This window comes from Podarcis muralis, chromosome 2 (assembly GCF_964188315.1).
Source record: "Podarcis muralis chromosome 2, rPodMur119.hap1.1, whole genome shotgun sequence".
Taxonomy (NCBI): Eukaryota; Metazoa; Chordata; class Lepidosauria; order Squamata; family Lacertidae; genus Podarcis; species Podarcis muralis.
The window spans coordinates 40,975,183-40,998,964 of NC_135656.1; the positions used below are offsets into that span (position 1 = coordinate 40,975,183).

General features: G+C 44.2%; 1 protein-coding gene across 2 annotated transcripts in view; it reads left to right on the forward strand.

Moving 5' to 3' along the window:
• The first annotated feature begins 5,262 nt into the window (after positions 1–5,262).
• PIK3R5 (phosphoinositide-3-kinase regulatory subunit 5) overlaps positions 5,263–23,782 on the forward strand; it is a 56,223-nt gene continuing 37,703 nt past the window's right edge. The window contains exon 1 of one of the 2 annotated variants that reach the window (XM_028717173.2): positions 5,263–5,511. The gene's annotated coding sequence lies outside the window, so the exon portion shown is untranslated. Of the gene's footprint in view, positions 5,512–5,598; positions 5,830–23,782 lie in introns of those variants that run through there. The other variant, XM_028717174.2, reaches the window with a different exon arrangement.

A 23,782-nucleotide genomic window follows, 5' to 3' on the forward strand; every position in this document is an offset into this window, starting at 1 on the left:
CTTTCCAATGTCAATATGCAGGCGAAGGCAAATACTTAATTTTATTTATGCTGTCTAATTTCAAATTGCTGTTATGGCCTAATCTGTATTGAAATTGTCCTTTGTTTTTTCCTGGTGTTATGCTTCGCTGACTAGCTGTACGAGTTAACCTGGTCTGTGACCGTTTAATAAAATTTGATTTGACTGTCCAACCATCTCGTCCTCTGTCGCCCCCTTCTCCTTGTGCCCTCAATCTTTCTCAGCATCAGGGTCTTTTCCAGGGAGTCTTCTCTTCTCATGAGGTGGCCAAAGTATTGGAGCCTCAGCTTCACGATCTGTCCTTCCAGTGAGCACTCAGGGCTGATTTCCTTAAGAATGGATAGGTTTGATCTTCTTGCAGTCCATGGGACTCTCAAGAGTCTCCTCCAGCACCATAATTCAAAAGCATCGATTCTTTGGCAATCAGCCCTTTTTATGGTCCGGCTCTCACGTCCATACATCACTACTGGGAAAACCATAGCTTTAACTACAAGGACCTTCGTCTGCAAGGTGATGTCTCTCCTTTTTAAGATGCTGTCTAGGGATTGGGGGAGGATTGCTATTTGGCCTTCCAAACTTTTCTGGATCCCACTTGCATCGTTCTTGGCCATTGGCTTTGCTGGCTGCAGTTTATACAAGTTGGGAGTCCAACACGGGGGGTGGGTGCGGGTGGCATGGGTTCCTCACCCAACTGCTGTCCTTCACAGGCTAATAGTTTGAGCCAAAGCATCTAGCCTAGCCTCCTCTATGTTGGATTTCCTTTCCATGGCAGGAAGATTTTCATGTTGGCCACTTTCAAAGGAAGCCCACCCCTACGTGCATTCTTTCAGTGTGGCTCAGTCACGTGGAGAAACTATAACAGGTGCCCTCCTGGATGCTAGAATCACCTGAGGCTATTCCCATAACATTTAAAACACACCCACTGCATAGAATCCTGGGAACTGTGGGTTTTTTTTATGGATGCTGGGAAGTGTAGCTTTGTGAAGTGTAAACTATAGATCTCAGGATTCTTGTGCCATTTGTGTGTGTGCTTTAAATGTACGGTGTATGTGCAGCCTCACTCTTTGAAAAACAGTGCACTCTCTTAATTAATGTGACTAAAGGGGAAATATTTGCTGCTTCTTTGTTCTCCCTATCGCTTGGATGCCGACTTTGCATATTTCTAAGGATAGGTTTGCTTAGAGAAGGGCTATGTTTTATGCAAATCTATTTCTGCAGAAAAATGCCATTTGTGGTTCTAGGGATATTGTGGGGCCAAAGAAATCAATGGGAAAAGAAGAAGCCAAGAGAGCCAATAGTCATGCCACGTGAGTACCAGGAACAAATGATGAATTTGTACGTCTTGAGTTACTTATACTGGTCTCAGATGCGGCTGGGGTGGTCATGTGAAAAAACGGGATGGGACTCCTGCACCTGCCATGGTTGTGCAGAAGAAGGGTGTTTAAGAGGTATAGCTTGTCCTGAGACACACAACGGCTGAAATTCTCTCTTCTGCACCACTATTGAAAGGTCTGCAAGGCGTATTCTCCCCCCCCCATCCACTCTCCTTTTAAGCCCTTCTGAAAGAAGTGGGGCAAATTAGTCATGAGTAACTGCTTTCGTTAATTTCAGTGGGACCTAGTCATTAGTAGCTTTAGCTGGATCGGTGCCATTTGATCATTATCTTAAAGACAGTGTTGTTAACTTTGTAAGCTTTGCTTACATTTGCAAATAAAAGTGCTAGTAGGAAATGAAAACTCAAAACCAGCTTTAGTATTCAGGTGGAATTTGTATGTATATATGTGTGTGTGTACTGTATATATCTCCTTAAGAAGGAGTCTCCTTAAGAAGGAATCTCCTTAATGAAAGAAGGAATTGCTTAAAAGGAATTGATTTCAGATTTCTTATGGGAGTGCATATTGCTTTGAACAATTCTTTGTAGAGGTGTGGAAGCTAATTCTGTTGCTGAGTTGTTTTTTCCTGGGGGATTACAGACACAGCCCAGATCATACCATGCCAATTCTATAGCTCCGCTTAAGGATAGATGCCACCTTGTTTACATCTTTTGTCGCTGACAATTGCAGCAAGCTCCCAGCCAGTGCACATGGCCCGGAAAACCACCTTCCTCCTTGTTCTGCACTTCCTTCCTCCCAGCATGAAGCCCCCAGAGCCTACGGCCATGTTCGGTAATCCCCTTCGGCTGGCAACCTGCCAAGGAGTAATTCCCTTGAGCCGACTTGTGGGTTATGGTGAGCAGACCATGCAAAGCTCCGCAGCTAGCAGTGCTGTACATTCAGGACATGACTTCACAACTCACAGAACTGCATGCTTTCTAGAAGCTTCACGTTGCACAGGTTGAAGAATTAAGGGAAGTTCTTCTGCTGCTGCACATCACACAAGAGAAACACATGCAGGCTGAATCAGATATTTTGGGACCTGGCACCAGTGATAATGTTAGGGAGTGGCCCTGAAAGCCCAAGAGCTGACCCCAGATCTCCTGCCTGTTCCCCCCTGTTTTAAAACTCCCCTTCTTTCTTTACAACTCTGCACCCTATACATTTGTGCAAATCTGCCATGGTGTCCTTTAAGCACCTAGCAACACTCATCCTCAATGTGGCTCAAGTGCAAGCAATGCAGATCAGAAGCATGGTATGCAGTGGTGCAGTGGAGTAGAGATGAAACACCACTACTTATTTCACAGTAGGGACTATGACACCATCTCCTGTGGTGCTATTTGCCAATCCACCACATGCCATGCCGAATAAACAAACTTTGCTCAGAGAGAGCGAGAGAGAGAGCCACTAAATAAGCCAAGCAGAGGAAGAGGTAGGTTACATTGAACAAGCATGGCTAAGGGTCAGTCTGCCATTTTTATTTTGAAAAATTCCAAAGGCCTCAGGCTGGATGTTGAACAGGGTGGGAGGGAGAGAGAGAGAAAAGTAATGATATCCGCATTGTTCACAGGAACATAAAAAGAGCTCTCCTTGATCATTTCAAAGGCCCATCAAGCCCAGCATCCTTCAATTTTTTTTAATGCATATGTAATAAGGAAAAGAAGAAATAAAATTAAAGAACAGAGAGTGAGCCAACAGAAAATAATAATAATAATAATGAAACAATACTAACAATGACAGTAGACCACATCAGTACACAGATCTTAAATGAAACATGAGCTAATATAAGCCTTGCAGATATCCACACAAGATTGATGCCCATATGAAATATGTTTGAATGTTGCCAGAGCAGTGAGGTCCTCAGACTATTGCGTAGTAAGACAGTGGGTAGTCATCCTTCCAGGCTCAACGTATCTTAGTCACATAAGGGCTTACACAATCCATGTAAGAAGAGCCCTCATTGATCAAATCGAAGGCCCCTGTAGTCCAGCACTCTGCTCTCACAGCAGCAAACAAGCTGTAAGTGAGCACAACAGCACCCTCTCCTCCTCCTCATGATTACCACCTACTGGTCTTCAGAAGCATACTGTCTCCGCTGCTGGGGGCTGTACACAGCCACCCTCACTAGAAGCCATTGCCTTATTCTCCAGTCCACATATTTGTCTTACCCTCTTTTAAAGCTGTCCAAGGTGGTGACCACATCCATAGCACAAGATCATCTTTGCATTTGAATGACATGCCTCCTCCCTCCTTCTCTGACTTGGGGGCATGACCCTTCAGTTTGAGGCAGGGGACACACACACACACACACACACACACACACACACACACACTGTACCTTTAAAGCACATCCTTTCCCCTTGAAGAATTCTGGGCCCTGTAGTTTGACCCCCTCGCAGGGTAAGTGTTCCCAGCAACACTTCACCATAGAATCACAGAACTGCAGAGCTGGAAGGAACCCCCAGCAGGGTCAACTAGTCCAACCCCCTGGCATGCAAACTACAGTACCCAGAATTCTTTGAGGGGAAAGGTAGAGTGTGCAGCGACTGAGAGAGCATCGTGCAATCTTATGGCACCAAACCAAAAGCTCAAATGCTTTCCGGTGTCGTCAAGGGACATTTGTTTTCAGGCTGCAGCAGTGCCGGATTTACGCATAAGCTAAACAAGCTATAGCTTAGGGCCCCACTCTTTTGGGGGACCCCCAAAAAAATTTAAGGGGAAAAAACTGGATGTACATTTCCAAAATGCAAGATAAAAAACAAATAAAATAAAACCTACATACAGCAACAGTGTTTTGTGTTGTGTAGGTTGCTATGATGTAAGTAATGGGCCCCGCCTGCTCTGCTAAAATATCACTGGCTTCCTCAAAGCCTAGGACTTGCTGATCAGAAGGTCAGCGGTTGAAAACCCCGCGATGGGGTGAGCTCCTGTTGCTCGGTCCCTGCTCCTGCCAACCTAGCAGTTCGAAAGCACATCAAAGTGCAAGTAGATCAATAGGTACCGCTCTGGCGGGAAGGTAAATGGTGTTTCCGTGCGCTGCTCTGGTTCGCCAGAAGCGGCTTAGTCATGCTGGCCACATGACCTGGAAGCTGTACTCCCTTGGCCAGTAAAGCGAGATGAGCGCCGCAACCCCAGAGTCGGCCACGACTGGACCTAATGGTCAGGGGTCCCTTTACCTTTACATCCCTCACAGTAAAGGAAGAATTCAGTTCAGGGCTGTTATTTTGGGTGGCAAACTCCTGTTTGTGGTCCCTTTACCTTCGTCATGGACTGGTTGCATGGCAACATGTGCAAATGATACCAATTAGGTCCATAAATCACCACATAGCATATATTCAACACAAAAACCAGCGACAATTTGTTGTTGACAAAGGACAGCTGGACATATAAAGGGCGCCATTACCTCCAGTAGCTTAGGGCCTCATCAAACCTATGGGCTGCAGCGCTACCGACCAAGGAGAGAGGGCGACTCCAGCGGACTCAGCGGGCTGACCTCGGAGTCAAGCGCGCCTCAGACTGTGGCGACCAGCAGCCTTCTTCAGAAGAAGGCCGGGCGCCAGTGGGTAGCGTGGGGGGTGCAGGGGGGGCCGGCCGCACCGGGCGCAACATCTGGGGTTAGGGCAAATCCACAGGTTAGGGGGCGCAAATCCACGGGTTAGGGGGCGCAAATCCACGGGTTAGGGGGCGCAAATTACTTGCCTTGCCCCGGGTGCTGACAACCCACGCTACGCCACTGCCGGGCGCTACATCACTTCACCCTCTGACATTTTGAAACCAGCGGCGGGGAAGGAGGAAGTAAAGGGCGGGTTTACTTGGTTGGGGGAAGGCAGCGGAGATAGCGACCGAGTCGGTCAACAAACAACGCCTCGCGCCTCAGCCCCACCGGCAGCTCTGAGGGCGCCGGGCTCGCTTCCTCCGCCCGCCACCTGGCCGCCCAGGGAAGGGGCGGGGCCAGCCCGGGGCGGCCGCTTCGCGCCTCTTCTTCCCTCAGCTGAGCTCGACGCCTGCGGAGTGTTGCTCGCGGCGGGACAGCGATGGCAAGGACTTGAAGCGCCGCCGCTGCTGCTGCTGGGCTGCCGCCGAGGATGGGCGAGACGCAGGGAGGAGGCGCCCAGAGCAGGTCGGTCGTCGTGGCAGCACTGAGCTGGGGCTTGGAGAGCTCGCGGCTACTCCAAAGTGGCGGGAGGGCGCGTCCCGGTGTCTCCCGGCTCCGTGACCAGGCTTCGTTGGGAGGGGGCCGGGGTGGGGGGCGCGCGTTTGGCTGTCTCCGAGGCGGACTGAGAAGCCCGGCGGCTGTCAGTGGAGCTTCATCCTGACTGAGGTCGCCTGGGCAAGGCGTCTCCGTTTCAGAAACGCGTCCTGTTGGTTCGGGGCCACACGGATGCCGCCTCTGCCTTGGGAAGGGAGCGCAGAGGCCATCGAGTCGGGCCCCGGTTCGGTGAGGAAATCTTGCAACATCCCTGGTCCTCCTCCAGACTTCTGCTGAAGCCCCTCTTTGTGTGTGTGTGTGATTTTTTTAATTTTTTTTTTGAGGGTGGGTGGGAGGGAATATAAAATGGATAATTTCACCGGTGAGCATTGCCTCGTACCATTTCTTGGAAATGAATAACGGTGAATGGATGGAGGGGGGGGGGGCGATCTGCTTGCCCGCTTCGTCGTGCTTCCCTGCGAACCCAATAGAGGACTTGCTTCTCACGGGTCAGGGTCAGGGTGTGAATCCTGCATCAGTTCAATCCAGTTTCTGGGTCAAGGAACGCGGACACGGATATATCTTGCACATTGAGCCCACGGGAACAACTTTTTATTTTTTTAAATATACAATTTTGCTGTGTTTACTGCTTTGCATCGTTTTATTCCGGTTAGGGAGGAAGGAGCTATTCAAGGCACGGAGGGCGTCCTCCCCACAACTACCGGAACTCTTTTTTCAGCCCCTCCCCTCTGGCTGAAATGTCCCCTTCTGAGATTTCTGAAGGTAGTTTGCTGCAAACTTTGCGAGTTTACCTTCCGTCCGTAAGGACTAGAAACTTGTAAGCGCGCTCTTTTTAAAAGAAAGATTCTAGAGAAATTGAATCTTGTTCCCAAAACCAGAATCCAAGTTTTCCCCTTCTGTACTCTGCAAAATTACAGCCCTGATGAGAGCCCAGCAAACTATATCCAGCACTTCCTTCAATTTCCTCTTCTAGCTCTCAGCTCCCCCCCCCCCTTATGTGTTGCAAAATCAACTTGGGGCATATCTTGGGGGGGGGGGTCCTAAATACATTGCTTCCCTAAAATGTAACCAAATGTGTATTTATTTGTCAGTAGAGGTGCAAGGAAAAATATGGAAGGTTCAGGCTACTTCATACTCTGCATTTTGTACACACTAGACTTTTAAAGCACACCCACCCACCCCTGAAGAATCCTGGGAACTGTAGTTTAAGGGTGCTGGGATTTATAGCTCTGTGAGTGGCAAACTACAATTGCCAAGATTATTTTCTGCTGGGAAGGGAACTACTTTGAGTGTGCTTTAAAGGTATAGGATGTATACACAACTTCTAGAACTGTGATTGGTGTGGATGTGTACTTTCTCATCTGGGGTGAAGGACCACCTGGTTATTTCCTCTTTCCATTATACCAGGAACTGATGTCCCACCAAATGCCACTGGACTGCCACTCAGGGGATCCCTGACCATTGGCTGTACTGGCTGGGGCGGATTGGAATTGGAGTCCAACAGTATATGAATAGCCATACAGGTTCTCCACACACCTGCATTATATGCCTCAGGAAGTTGGTGCAGGTGGTGACTTCCAGTGTGGACACTAACAGTGCAATCCTATTGTTTGTCACTTGGGCTTACTCCAGGTGTGTGTGTATCTGTTGGTTCCTAACAGTGTAGTTGGGTTTACTTCCAGATAAGTGGGTTAAGGATTGCACTCTTAAGTCCCCTAACCTCACTTTGGCAATTATTTATTATTGAGGGAGTATATGATCACACTGCTTATTCCAAGGTTGATGGACATGTCTGAAAAAAATAACATGATGTGGCCTTTGAAGAATCAGATGGTATTCAGTGTTAACGCATACTTGTATCTGCATGGTAAAAAGATAATGACTTCTTTACTTTGTAGAAAGGTTGATTATGTTTCTTATATTTGTCACCCCTCCGCCCCCACTTCACCATAAGGTGGTGTGTGTGTGTTTGCAGTGTGATAATAATTATTAATATGGGAAGTGGCCTTGCCAATTTAGTCAATTGGTTGGTGTAAAAATACAGAAGCACTCTTGAATGTGTATTGCATTAGCCAGTCCGTTCCAGGGTGCCCAGAGCTTGGTTTGCTCTTGCAGCTTGCTTAAGAGGTTGTGAAATGCAGTGTTGTTTTCTGGTCACAAGTGCTTTGTCTAAATTCCACATTCATTGTCTTCCACTGCTAGCCTGCCCATTCCCCTCAGCTCCTTATCTTGTTTTATCAATCCTCCTCCACAGCTCAGTTGTTTGACTAATTTGAAACATAATCAAATGATCATTGGTGGGTTGTAAACCACATAGATACCTGACCTTAAATTCCAGGAGGGGTGCAATTCCCACCCCCACCCCAAGACTTTGCTTCTAGTTTTTACTGCCTAACTCTAGAGGAGTTCACATTCTTATCCTGCGATATAGCTTGCTTTGCTCGTTTAAATACTGTATTTTATTGTTCATTTGAAATATCAGTCAGGGTCATGCCTTCAAACTTCTTTTCATGTAGCCATGGCAAGGATACTTTTTATTATTACTGTTATTCTAGATCATCTTGTATCCACTGATCTGTCCAGTTTTGGAATGTGACACCAACAAAGGATCTATTTGCAACATTGAGGCTACAAAGCTATGCATTCTTTCTCTGGATGTAAGTCCCACTGAACACAGTAGGACTTACCTTCCAAGTAAACATGGACAGGCTTTTGCTGCATATGTATTAACTAGAAGTAAATGCATTTAAGAAACAAACGCTTAACAACAGTTTTAGATGCTACAGTTTGAAGGTTCTTCCTCACTGAGGCTCACTTGGCCCAAGCATTACTTTCCCTACTCCTAGGCATTTGGTGGTATGTGACGGGCTAAATTTAGTGTTAATTGGTTTAATGCTGGTGATGTCTTGCAGGTATCTCTTTATTTTTGGTGTTGCATATTTTATTGTTATGGTTGTCAATTTCTTTTTGTGAGTTGACCTAGAACTAATTTTGTGTAAGGGGCCTACGAAATCAAAATCAGGTTAAATAAACGATACAGTCAAGCTTTGAATTTGGGCTTCCTTGCTTAAGGCGTTTGCCATTTCAAACGCTTATGGACTGATGCTACTATCCTTTTTTTTAAAGAAACCAATACTAGTTTCAATTACAGTGTGGCTTTATATGAAGCTTTGGTATCACAGAGGAGGCTGTGAGTTTCTGTAGTAGCTAAAAGTGGAGCTTTCATTAAGAAACGAGAACTCGGGAGGGTACGCTGCTTTCATAATGAGACAGTTTTCTACACTGCCATTATGGGGCTGAAGAACCCAGCTGCCAACTGCTACTTTGGTAGCACAATTCTCCCTCCACCCCCACTTCACCCCTTCTAGTGTCCTCTATGAAGCTTTGTTGGTAAAACCCATGTTTTGCTCACCCCTCCATCCCCCCTCCCCGTTTAGCAAATAGAAAAATGTACAGAATACCCTTGGAAGTCAATGAATGAAATCAATTTTCTAAATGCTTTTTAGAGCCTTAATTTTGTTTGCTTTTTGCAATACATATGTTTCCCCTGTAAGTAAAGAAGAATGTGGATGGGGGGTGGGGGTGGGGGTGGGGGAGAACGGGACGAACATCCACTATCTCTAAATGAAAATAGTTTTGAAGTCCAAAGAAAGGCTTAAGTCTCAAGGGAGTCAAAGATGTACATACCCTTCTGAGAACAGTCATGGGAACAAAAGCTTCATTCATTTTAGAGTTGAGTTGGATGAACATATGAGGTGTGTTGATTTATGTCGTACTCTTGACTACCTTGAGCTCTAGTGAGTGTTGGAAAACCTCTTACAATTTTTACCTAAATGAGTGCACAGGCTAAACGATTGCCCATATGAAGCAGAAAAAGTGGCCTTAAAGCAAGAGAATCTTAACATGAGGCTGACACTCCACACCAAGTTGTTGTCTCCTCCTGGTTTTCAGTGCCTCATCTGCTGTTTATCTTTCTCTCTCCTCCCCCAGCCATACATGAAACTGTACATTCATGTTGGATCCCTCTTCCCCAAATGCTCCATGCTGCAGTCACTTTGTGTGTCAAAAGTCTGCAGACTTTGTGTTGCAGGGGGAATTGATCTAATTGGCTGCTCACTCTTTGGATGTTTATTTATCCTTCCTTACCTCTTTATCACAGAATCATAGAGTTGGAAGGGACCACAAGGATAATCTAGTCCAACCCCCTCCAATGCAGGAATCTTTTGTCCAAGGTGGGGCTGGAACTCACAATCCTGAGATTAAAAGTCTCATGCTCTGCAAGCTGAGCTATCTCCCATCACTCCTGAACCATCTAGTCTCTGCCCTTGAATTGAATCTGGCTGCCTGAATACAGCAGGCATCTTATTTGTGCAACTTGGGAGCAGGTCCATCACTATGGGACTTAACTGTGGGGAAACCTCGTGGGAAGGAGCCGCGAAACTCAATGGACATCGGGAATGTCCTCTACTCACCTGCTTGTCCTATATATTTAAGAACAAAAACCAATGGAGCAAAAAATTCCAGAGCACTGCTACAGATGTTTGTGTACATTCTCTCTTCTGCTCTATCACACCTTCAATTTGTAAACTGTCAATTATGACTTTAAAGTTACGGTGTTATAAATCTTTCAAAATGCCTCCCATTGTTTTTGCTTGATGTTGACTGTTCCCTTGAGGAGTTATTCCAAGACACCAGCATAGTATATCTATTTAGATTGTATCCTGGATCTGGAACTTTGTGTAAACAAAACAAGCATCCTTCCAGGTGCCACTTCCTTCTATTTCCTCCATTGTTTTTGGCCATCTGCATTCATGAAACATATTGGCTGATTTTTAAAAAACAGTTCACATGTATTGATGCAATAGTTTGCCTTGTACTCCTGGTGTTTGTCAATTCATAGGAGAGCAGATCTGGGATTTACACTGGCCAGGCTCCAGACCCTGGCCCAAGACATTTTCCTACCTGAGGTGAAGCAACACACATTCTCACATCCTAAAATGAAGGTGCATAATCTCCAAAACTGGTCAAGGTATTTTGGCACCTGAGACAGAATATCCCACAATTGGCTCCCTCTTTCCCTGAGAGCAGAAATGACAAAAAATTACCTCTTCTGTACTATAGGTTTAAAGCAGAAGCATACCATTTTAAATAGTCATAGCTTTCACCAAATAATCCTGGGAAGTGCAGTTTGTTAATAATAATAACAGCAACAACAATAATTTTATAATATATATCCCACCTGTATGGCTGGGTTTCCCCAGCCACTCTGGGTGGTTTACAGCATATATAAAAACATAATAAAAACATTAAGGGTGCTGAAAGTTCTTAGGAAACCCCCTAATAAATGACAGTTCCCAGGAATTTGCAGGGAAACCTTGACTGATTAAAGTGGTATGATACTGCTTTAAATGTATAGTGCAGATGGGGCCAATAACAATTCACTGGATTTATTATTATTATTATTATTTGCTTCAGATCAGTTGCCTTGCTCTGTCTAATGGTAGAGTTGTCCCTGCCAGGGTCTACAATATGATAAAATGCCGTAGTGCACTATATAAATCATGTCTTGAGGCAAGAAACATTTTTTGTCTTTTTTGTGCCACTAAACAAGGGCACATGCTCATGTCCTGCTACCTTCAAAAGAGCCAACAGTGAACAACATCCTGTAGAGGAAAATTATTTGCAAGACATCTGCTGCCTGATACTGTTGTACAGCTTTTATTCTCCTATTTTTCCCCAGTCAGTGATGAAAAGCAATCTTGTGGGGCTACTAAATTGGGGCCTCATTGCAAAGAGAAAAGGCTAGATCACCTTCTTCCTCCGGACATTATGCAGGCTGTAGAGAAAGTGGATAGGGAAAAGTTCCCCCTCCCACCTCTTCGGACTTAAAAATTTCTGTGGTGTCGTGTGCAATGGTGCCAAAATTTAGTGCTCCCCTTCCTTTTGCTTTCAATTGTTAGTCATTGTTGCAGTGCCCCCTACAGTGCTGGCTCAGCTCAGTGACCACCAGTGTGGGTGAACTGGTTGCTCTTCCCTAAACCTGCCTCTGAACTCAGGTCCATCCAATGTTGGAAGGTTCAGCTACAGCTGGGTGAAAAAACTTTGCCTGAAACCCTAACTAGCTTCTGCAAACCAGCACTGAGCTAGACAGACCAGTGATCTGGCTGCATATAATACGGCTTCCTATGACCAGGAATAGCTGTGGCCCTTCAGATATTGTTGGACTATAACTCTTCATCATCTGAGTCCAATAGCATACGGAGAGCTGGTGGTTAGCCAGCCCCATCTAGTTCTTTAGCTAATCCCCATTGCCACACTTCTCCTCTCACAGTATCTGTTAATACATGGGGGCATGAGATGCAGGCTGTGTAATAAAACACTGCAATGTTTTTGCCCTGGTTGATAATTTTGTTGCTCACACAGGGTTGAGAATGGTGAACTGGACCAGACTCATTCCTTTGCATTGGTAGAAGTGTTTAAATCTTTAAGTAGCTGGACTTTCATCTTTTGCAGAGCTGTGGAAATGACCTGCCAGCCAATAGGTTTGAGGTAGAATAGTAGTTAATAGTTGAGCTATATAGGTCAAACTTTAGGCCTTCTACCTAGAGGTTCATGCAAAGTTCAAGAACCAAGAGGAGTGGATGCTGATTAGAAGAGGCAAGACAACAGTGTAAAGCCAGTGAAGGTATAATGGTAGGGTTGCTACTAACATAGAAGAATGGAGATGAAGAAATGCAATGGAAGAGAGCAGGAGGGGAGGCAACCTTGAACTTAATCCTAAGTGGTGCTCAGGACTTAAGTGATGTACAAGTGTTCTTTGGCTGATTGGGACAGTGACCACAGCGCTGTCAAATTCAACACATTATATGCAGGTGAGCAATTGCCAAGAAAGTCCAACACAGTCACATTTGACTTCTAAAGAGGAAACTTCCCCCAAATGAGGGGATTGATAAAAAGAAAGTTGAAAGGGAAAGTGATTTGGCTCTCCAGTTAATACAGCGTTCTGATCTAAATATTTTTTTAATGTGAACTTTTCCATACAAGTGTCACATCCGCACCGTACATTTAAAGCATTCTTATACCACTTTCACAGTCAGGAGAACTGTAGGAATTATTAAGGGTGCTTGGATTTGTAGGTCTGCAAGGTCAGATTGTAAGTCTGCAAGGTCAGTATGCAGGATTCTTGTGGAAGCCTGACAGTTAAAGAGGCATAAGAGTGCTTTAAATGTATGGTGTAGCTATAACAAAGAACAATTATATGTTGTTATTCATTTTGACAGCTAATATCCATTAGCCGAGTATTGCTCAGGAACGCAGTACCTCAAGGACTGCCTTTTTCTATATGAACCTACCCCGACCCTGAGATCATCTTCTGAGGCCCTCCTTCGTGTGCCTCCTCCTTGAGAGGTCTGGAGGGTGGCAACACAAGAACAGGCCTTCTCTGCAGTGGCTCCCCATTTGTGGAATACTCTCCCCAGGGAAGTTCGCCCGGTGCCTTCATCTTTAGGCGCCAGGCAAAAACGTTCTTTTTTAACTAGGCCTTTGGTTGATCTGATGGACATCCTATAACCTTTTAAAATTTGGCTCTTTGGGGGGGGTATTGGGTTGTTGTTTTTATTCTGATTTTATATGTTGTGATCTTTTCTGTGAACTGCCCTGAGACCTCCAGGTATAGGGTGGTATATAAATTCAATTAATAATAATAATAATAACAATAACAACTCACTCTATAAAGCTGGGAGAAGTTGTTGTAAACTACCATAATAGAAGCTCTGCTACTAGAATGCAGACTGCAATTGAGGCAAGGTGGTACTAGGAATGAGAGAATGCCAGTGTGCTTAATGAACAAATTCCACATTAGGGACCATTAGGAAATTATTTTTTAAAATAAAAAACTTCTAATATCTTAAAGACTTAGTATAAATATATGGTGCACTTGGAATACTGTCTTAAGTTATGATCACTGGTGTTTGTGCATTGGGGTACACTTAATTTTTTTTAGGGCGGGTATCAGTGGCTATGTAAGCTGGACGTTTTATGTGAGGCAGGAGGTGAAGGGGATTTTTGCATATATCATGCAGTTTGGGGAAAGATTTGAGAAACTTTTTCAGCATACTGAGAAATTACTTCATTCTGCCAGTGGTCTGAGGGTGGGGAAGTTCCCTGTTTTTCTTTCCTGCATCAAAACATGAAATCCTGTGACATTATGGTCATGAAGAAAGGGTTTATAAATAAAAGTCTGGAGGAAGCATGGGATTGCAAAATAAAATATAGGGATGTTTGCTAAAGACCTCTCTAAAAGTTCATTTAGGCCAGAGATGTGAAACTTTTGCCCCCCTCATCCCTGATGATGTTGCACTCCAAGTTCCATCAGCCCAGCCAGCATGACCCATTGGATAGCTGATGCTGCTCTATAGAATGAGTACTGTCCAATTTGTTTTGCTTGTAACACAAATGCAAGAAAACCATCCTGGGAGCAGTGCACTGAGGCTTTTAGCAATTGTCTGGGTGCTAGTGGCCCCCAGCAAGACAAAGAAAGTCATGCTATTGGCTTATAAACACAAGATCTTAATCTAACCACAAAGACATAGCAACCCACCACAAACAAAAATACACACTTTGCTGGCTTATAACTGCTCATGGTGATAGTACATATTTCTACGTGCAGAAATTAAGGTTTCTCTTACTGATACCCACACATCTGCTTCCGTCATCCTTATCTATGCACACATGCTTAATTTCTTACTTTATGCTGCTTCTTCCATTAAGAGACATCTTTCCATCCCCACCACCCTTACCTGCCTTGGATGAAAGGGTTTGAAGTCAATCAGTGTTTTAATAGAACTTATTCACTGCTTTTCGCCAAAAAGGCCCCAAAGTAGTTTCCCAGCATAATAAAAAGGTGCAAACTATAAAGCAAAATAACCCGACAACAACAATTAAAATTCTACTTCCTCCTTTCAGTTCTCCTGGGAAGGTCTTGATCTATACTTGGGGAGAGATGTGAGATATTGCCATTCAATGTGGGTTGCTTCTACTCCAGGGTAGAATAGTTTTGCTTCATTCACTTACATCCACACAATGCCGTTCTCCTATGATGCCATCCTACATTTTCTCTGTGGCTCCTCCCCATTTTGTCAAACCACAAAAAGTCTGACTTTCCCCACCCAGAAAAATGGAAGAGAAGTACGATCTCTGATGGTGTAGGCGCCTTCCATCTTTGGCTATAACTTTTATTATTACAGTCATACCTCGGGTTGAAGATGCTTCGAGTTGAGCGCGTTCGAGTTTCGCTTCGCAGCAACCCGGAAGTAACGGAGCGCATTACTTCCGGGTTTCACCACTTGCACATGTGCAGGTGCTCAAAATGACGTCATGCACAGAAGCGGTGAAAAGCTAAGCGTGTGTGTGCAGACATGCCGTCGCTAGTTACGTTTACCTCTAGATGTGAACGGGGCTCCGGAATGGATCCCGTTCGTATCTAGAGGTACCACTGTATTATTATTATTAAGAGAGGCATAGCACTATAACACCATCATACTATATATAGCACAGGGCCAGGCAGCCCATGAAATGAGGTGTCCCATTTCCTTCTCCTCAGCCCACCTCCTCTACAGGTGTCCATGCCCTCTGCCCTGCTACAGCATTATTATAGTATGTGTCATTAGACTGTAGCATCATAGCGGTATGGTTATAGCAACCCTAAACCTCTTTCATTTACAAAAGCCAGAAAAGTGTGTTGGTGATCATTATTAAAATATTTATTTACAAGAAAAACAAGCTCATAAAATGACAGCCACCACCACCAGGGTTATAGTGAGTGTTCTCTAAACTGCAAATGGCCTTGTCCACAGCAGCCAGGGTGTGCCCACTGGTATGGGAAGTATACATAGAAAAAGTTTGACACTCCTGAGAGCGTGGAGAGTCAACTGCAATTCCACTTGCAGATCACAGCAGAGGAATGGATGTCCCCTGTCTGGAAGCAGGCTTAGTCTGTTAATAGCAAGACGTAAGAAACTATTCACATGGCATCAAACCCTTAACCTTGAGTAACCCTACCTTATGGGGAACTGTCTTCTTCATGGTAACCCTCGTGGTACTCTCTGTTATGGCTGCTTTAAAGAATGTTGGAGAAGCGAGAGACTCCTTTCGTTTATGACAACAGCCTCACTTCCTTTCTCCTACACACGCTCCTAAATGTTGGGTGTCCAGATGCTTCTATTGGCAATAAAGCCACCAGTGTATCCGATCGTGGAACCAACAGTAGCGTGGTTGCTCCTGGAATTAAGAACAGGCCTTTGTGATGATGACTAAATGTCTCCACAGGCAGGTGCAGGGAATGGGGCTGTGGCATAACAACGACTGTGCTTCATAGGTTCTATGGATTAGCTGCACTTAGGCCTCCAGCATATTTGTCGTGCTCCCCGCAGGGTCCTGTGTGGTCCTGTGTGTGTATTAGCTTTACAGCCTCTACAGCTGAAAAGCCTTTTTAGCAACATTGAAAAATAAGAAGCAACCTGGAAATTCTATGTTGGATGAATATATCTAAAAGCTCAATCTGTGTAATATTCTCACTCTTTCTGGTCCCCTCCCTTTGACTACTTCTGCTTCTACTCTTTCTGCAAACCAGTTTCCACTTCTGCCTTGGGGTGCAGGCCTCTGAAGTCTCTCTAGTGGCTGCTGTTAAGGATGTGGGCACACACATCTCCTGTATCCTAGAATAGTGCCAGATAATCCTCAAAGGTAGGTGGTTGTGGCTTTGGAGCATCTAGGATGGGAGCTTGTGCCCCTCTAGAAACATTTCCAAGGCTGCTGAAGCTGGGGGGTGTTCATGGCATCTTATCACCACTGCGATGTGGTGGTGGGAAGAGCTGGGTCCGCATTTTCCTTATTGACAGTATGTGTTCATGCCATTTGCACAACTGCAACATTTGGCGACAGTGATATAAAAAAGGAAGGGAAATTGTGTTTTTCTGTAACAAAGCACTGAGGGTTTTCCCCTGTAATGATGGTGTGATCTCTCACAGCAATAGAATGACAGATGTGCTTTTTGGAGGGAGAATGTCTGGATCTTCTCCAGTAACAGATTAATTGCTAAGCTCTGCTTCTTTACACTATGATATTGAAGTCAGTAAAATCTTTGCACTTCATCACCATGATGCTGAATGTGCTCTGTGATACAGAAGTGCAGCATGTAGAATTTGGTGCATGCAGTCTTGGCTGGTTCATAAGGAGGGAGACTGGTAATGTCTGGTGTGTGTGTGTGTATTTTACATACACTCAGTTGTTCTTAAAAGTTTTGAGCCAAGAGTTCAGCAGAACATTAACAGAAACAAAATGACATATTTATTTATATACCACCCTTCAGTAAAGAATTGCCTTACTTAAACAAGTTGTAGAATCTAGCTGCATTTGGTACAAAATCTGGGCTGTCTAGGTGCAAAAATGATTAAAAGCACTGTGTACAGAATCTCTCAGAGTTTGTGAGCTGCTTCTGTACGTCTGTGCTTTCCTCTATCCGACGGAAGATGAATATGTACTACACAAGAAAGAGTCATTTCCACATAGTTCATGTATGTGTCAGTTTTGCATGCCTTGTGCAATTGTGGATTTCTGAGATGTCATACCTTCCAACACTTCATGGATCTAAAATGGGGAACTCTTGTAGCACTTACCCTACTTCCACCTATAGGTTGTATTAATTTATTCTGCAATAATCTGTGCAGTAGAGACAAACACTTGACAAGGTGAGAAAGGTCAACCGTCTGGTGACATGTTGGTCAAATGGTAGTCAAGTATTCTTACTGAAACACATCTGCATTACTTTCGTGCAAGCTCTTAGCATGTGTGCTAAGAACAGATATAAGCATAAATGAAACAAATTGTAATTGGAAATACAGTAAAAGCATAGATAAGGCAATAGCTCAGAAGATTTTGTTTCAGGAATAGCCAACATGGGGTTGTAAATACCTAACCTTTACTCAGAGTAGCCCCATTGAAATTAATGGATTGAATACAACCCAGGATCCCCTCCAGATGTTATGACCAGTAGCCAGAGATGGGAATGTCTAAGGAGTTGATCACTCTGTTTGAGTCTTCTGTGTTGAGTTAATGGGTAATGGTGATTTTGTGATTGCTGGTGTGCTGCCTTTCCACCCAACAACTTTCAGATTATGACAGTAAATTATTAAACACATTTCTTCATGCTTTCCTGTTCCCCCAAATCCAGCTATAGGTTTTGGAACTTGTATTGGTGCTTAATCAACCAGCCTCTTTTCCATATATTGAGACTGGGCACTCATAATTCAGTTTCTTTTTAGGTTCCCTTCCCTTGAAGTGCTGCAGAATGAAAAGAAGTCAAATCTGCCACAGAACACATGATGCTTGTACAGCAGAATTTAATCTGGGACTTGGGCTGCACATAGTTATGAATGGAGAACGTTTGTTTGAAACCAATTGAGAAAGTGAACTTTGTTGTCAGCAGAGTTGGTGCACTGGAAATGAAAAGCAGAAGTGGGGAGAAAAAGAGGAACTGAATGGGCAAAATGTTAAATTATCATTTGGTTGATGCTGTTGGATTCCCCCAGCCCACCCTTCTTCCATTCCATACACAAACAAACAAACACACTTCCCTCCTGTCTATTTGTACAGAGAATAATGCTGACTGTTCTAGGAGATGCCTGAGTCTAGCACAGTGTTTCCCAACCTTTTTTGGGCAAAGGCGCACTTGTTTCATGAAAAAAATCTCGAGGCACACCACCATTAGAAAATGTTTAAAAAATTAACTCTGTGCCTATATTGACTATATATAAAGTAACTCTCTTTAATAGGAATCAAATAAACACAAAGATAGTATTTTATAATTACTTTATTATGAAATAGTAAGTAAACAGAAATATGAAAAATTATAAAATACTTTATTCAGTGCGCAACCTGGGCCTGTTTACCATGCGCACAACATCATCCAACACATGAACTAGGTCTGCTGGTAAAGTCTTGGCTACGAGGGCCTCACGGTGCAAAAAACAATGCGTAACAATCACATCTGGATTTCTTTCCTTCACTCTGCTTACAAAGGCTTTGAAACCTTCCTAGATATCATCGTCATTTGCATGCTGTTTCCATAGTTAAAAACCATGCTCGAGGCGGCTTACGACATGGCAATATTTACATAATTACCCAAATGCACTCATAAGAAACCGTATCAAAGCGCCCACAACGAAATTAAGCAATCCCCACAAAAGTGCCTTAATCCTAATTATAGGGTTTTGGGGAGAGAGTGCTAAAGTGCCTCTCATCCACCAGAAGATCCTTAAAGTGAATTTCCCAAAACTGGACTCATATTGGTATGTTAATCTAGAACCAGGAGTGTTTCCAGGATGTGAACCTGCTGTTTTGAGGGCGTAAAACACCTCCTCCACAATTCTTATATTCCAGAATATAAGAATTTAATGTGTGACCACAACGGCCTCATGCTTACTTAAACCTATTGACAGCCCCTAGTAATTTGTACTAGGATGTCAAAGTCATGATACAGAATGTGCAAAAGTACAAGTTTTAATCAGCCCTCATTGCCGGTGGATTTTGCTGCATGGTATGTTCAAAATTACATCTGTTCGTGGCGGAGGTTTCTGGATTTCAGCAAAGGCTCCTAACTGCTTGTTTGCATTATACTATTAAAGTGCTTTCAAAATTATGAAAATATGCAGGATCCTAAATAAATCCTTTCGCATCAAAGGGTACGGAGTGGTAAGGATGACTGAAAACAAAGAATTTGGCAATCTGAAGTGGCTTAGTCTCTCTCTCTCTCTGTGTTTTTAAGGGGCTAACAAAATCCATCAAAGCCATTAAAGCATAAACTCACAGATTTTGTAAAAAAGTGAGAGTGGGATTTTGTTTATCATGGTGTGGAAGAGCCTTTGCAAACGCAGTTCAAACGAGGGTGGAACAAAAGCTTGCCCAACTGCAGTTTTTAGCGGAGTCTTATTGCAGCGAAAGGGGGCGCCGATGCCCACGCAGGCATTTCCAGCAGCTCTTCCTCTTCCTCCTCCGCCTCTTTTTGCGTTGCCAGCAAAGAAGGAATGAGGAAGAAAAGGCGCAGCGGCGAAGAAGCGCGCCTTCTCAGAACGCCGCTGCTGCCCGAGGACTACATTTCCCAGAATGCCGCGGCCGCCCAGCCGAGATGCGCCCTGATTGGACGGCGTTGCTAAGCCGCTCGCGCCGGGGCTGAGCGTTCGGCAGAGGCGCGCGCCATAAGATGGGCGTCGCGCGCGGAGCCTGGCTCGGGTCGCCAATGCTGTGGGCGGACATGGCGAGCTGGGCGGGACTCGGGCGCGCGCTGGGCGCCTGCTGCCTCCTGGGCCTCTTCTGCGGCGCTGCGCTGCCCTTCTCGCTGCAGGGCGCGAACGAGAAAGCGCCCGCCTCCCTCCCACGGCACACCAGGTAACGTCTCGCGGCACACTAGTGTGCCGCGGAACACCGGTTGGGAAACACTGGTCTAGCAGAAGATAGCATCCAGAAAAGATAGAACCTGAATGAGAGCTGAATCTCTAGATACACATGCTTGATGGAAAGTATTATAGGAGAAGATGCTTAGATAATGTGGACCTAGACCATTTAAGGCATTGTAATGTTAAAACCAAGTACCTTGCATTGGACATGGGGAAAGAAACATTTTAATACTTGCATATGTCTTCAAATAGGAGTTATGTAATCACACAACAAGCATCCAACAGTGGTTAGGTAATGGCGTTCAGTACTAGATGGAATTTCTGAACCATCATAAAAGGCATTCCCATGTACAGCACATTACAGTAATCTACATGGGAAATCACTAAGGCATGGATGCCAGTGTCCAGGTCTCTGTCTTCCAGAAGGAACCTCTTCTAGTGAGTCAACATATCATGGATTGCCACGGACTGCAAGCACTGCTTTCTGCAGAGGTTGGCTGCTCTGGTGGGTAAGATTGCCCTAATAAGTATGCACTTTGATGCATTAATCCCAAACTGGCCATTTTGACATTCCATAGACTAGTCTTAACAGTCTTGGCTTCTTAATAAATACATGGGTCCTCACCTGCCTGGTACAGTGGAGGCTGTTATTGGAAGAGGCTGGAGCCAAAGGGGGATGTGAAGTCATAGTCCAGATTGGGAAACTGCAACAGACACTTCCCAGCACAGAATCCGGTGCTTCCCCTTGAAGGTGGTTTATGTGGGAGCAATTGCTGTATTTATAAAATACAGAAGTATGGAAAGCTGGTAGGATCACTTTTGATGAAGCAACCATTTGATGGGCCTCCATGGAAGCACAATAAACAGTTTATGAGCATGAGAGAACTAATGTCCCATAACCTTGCAGCTTGTGGAAGAGTTAGTCAAATCCACAGAACTAAGAGAGTCAAAGATTTCTTCACCATTGCTGTCACCAAGGAAACCTGACTGTTGTATGGCAGTATTTCCTCCTGGGGTTCTCTCTGATTGTTGAGTACTGTTTTTCTCCCCCCCCCCCGCCCCACTTCCCACTATGAACACTATAGTCACATCATAGGAAAGTGAGTCACAAAAATATACAGCTGATGCCTGTGTGTTTCCTGGTGACTGGCCAGTGTTGCGCCAAAATGGTAGCATGAGGGTTGCAATTGTGACAGTGCTAGTGCAAGAGATTTTTCTGTCTGAGTCAGAGTAGTAAACGTAGTCTCCCACCACCAACACATAAGTCAAGGTGCATAATAGCCAATGCTGCAATAAATGTTAATTCCTTCAAATTCATTCTAATACCCAATGTCACTCAAGTTATTTGGATGAAAAACCTACAAGTGCTTCTTCCCTATTCTAGCAGTAAAAATACAACAATAATGAATAAGCCAACAATTTGCTGCTTTTTCATGATATCTGCCTGACAGGTGCCATCTTACTATGGCAAATTATAGAGTGGGCCCTGCTGAGCTACCATCTCTTGTTTTCTGCCAATGGGATGTGCCCAGATGATCTAGCCTTGAGTTAATTGCTTAATGGCATCTGATGTTGCCTTGAGGTGGACCTCCTTTGTGACATTTCAGATTCTTCTGTGATTAACTAGAGATGCTTTTGCTCATCTGTAAGGGAACAGATAACCTTTTAAAATCTTCTGTCTACAGCTTCTCAGGTCTGTGTTTTGTGTGAGAGAGGAATTATTTACTTCCCATGCAAAAGGTTCTTCCAGTCCGTGTAGACAGCACTGAGCTGAATGGGTCAATGGTCTGACTCAGGCAATTCCACATGACTTCAAAATGTTTTGGACTTTTCTCTAAATTACAGGGTTTATTCCATAGTTCTCCAAATAACCTTGTGTGATAATCATCTATTGGTGCTATAGATTGCTGTCATTTTTGGTGCTGTCATCAAGTCTCTGCCCACAACCAAATGTCACCTGGGCGGTGGTTATGGCATTATTCCATCGATACAATTTTAACCTACTTTCCAGTCAACCTTTATATAAGAAATAAGCAGATAAAACCACTAAGCCACAGCAACCCTGTTCTGTTCTTTATGTTGCATTTCTGCCAGAAATTGAAGCAAATTTTTTGTGTGACAAAAATGGAGGGGCAGCTGCCAGAAGAACCCTTTAAATAAAGCATTAGGCAGAAAAGTTTCAAATCTGACAAAGTAGGTTTCCGCCCCCTTCTTATAGGTCAATTTTCATTTCACACGGAAGTTCTAGCAACCTATATGTACAGATGTTTCTGAGATACCTCTTCCCACTTCCATGTATCCACCCCTGCACTTACATTGTTTGTTTAACCCAATTAGCTCTTCAGTAACTTCATGGGTTGATGATTTGGCCATATTTTGCTTCCCATGGCAGGATGCTCTGGTTACGACAAGTGGTTCTTGTGGGTTAAATGCAACCTCTTTAAAATTGTTTGTGCTTGTTTTCTTTTTTTAAAAAAGTTTAATCCACATTTGTCAGCTTCACAAACAATTTCATGAAGAATTTTTTGCACGGTAATGAGGTCAGCTTCTAGTTCCTTTCAAAAACGTTCATGGCTACACAGTTTTGAAACACATTTCCAGGCGCAGACCCCCAACAGTAAGACCATCTCCCATCCTGGTTGTTCACAGATGAAATAAGCTATTGCAAGACACCCTTATTCAAATGACCCATAACATTTCAATCAAGTTTTTTTAAAAACAAAACAAAACAAAATGAGCCCCCTAACCTTGAATTCTGGATTCCAGAATCTTTCCTTTCCCTTTACACCTGAGTTTATTAATGATCAGTAAAACTGGTGTTTTAGTAGCACATTAAGAATACAAAGCCATTGGCAAACATTAATTCCTTCAGTTCTGTGAAAGAGGTCAATACTGTTACCTGTTGGTTTCAGGCATGACACACAGAATGATAAGTAGAGGGTGTGTGGCTAAGTTAGATTTATGTCCAGACATAATTCAACACATTTTTTGGTGATGTATTTTGTCTTTTTCACCTTTTTTTGGCAATGCATAAATAACCATGCTATCTGGCTCTGGTGCCATCAAATCAAAGAGTTAACATTCCATGTTAGAACTCAGTTTTTGAAGGAGCACATGGATATAGGAGGCAAACTTTCCTTTGTAGCCAAGGGGTTACACCTAAGAATGAGACTCCCTGTTGACTAGCAGTGTCCATTCCTTAATTCTTGCAATTCTTTCCTTGGGATAAGTTGCACTCATTTTTTTCTCTTGCATAAGGACTGCTCTGTTTTCGCTTTGTGGCAATATGTGCAATGCATTGGATATGTCTTCCCCGATCCAGCTCAAGGAGGACGGGCGGGGGTGGGGGAGTGCACACAGCTCCTCCCAGTATGCCAGCCCTTCCTTTTCCATCCCCATATGCACAAACGAATCTGCCTTGAGCCAGAGCACTGGTCCACCTTGCACATTATTGTCTTCTACACTGATGGGTAGCAGCTCTCCAGGGCTTCAGATGGGAGATATTTGCCACCTACCTGAAGATGCCAGGGCATGCAAAGCAGATGCTCGTAACACTGAGCTACACATGGGAACAGAACATACAAATGCTGACATCTGTGCATAAAGTTCAACACACACAGCTGCAAATCATGTGGTTGAGTTCCTCCTTTCACATAGCAAATGGTCCATATGACTTTTCACCCAAGTTTGTTGGCTGAAAGATGGTTAGGTGGCATTCACACAATCCATAT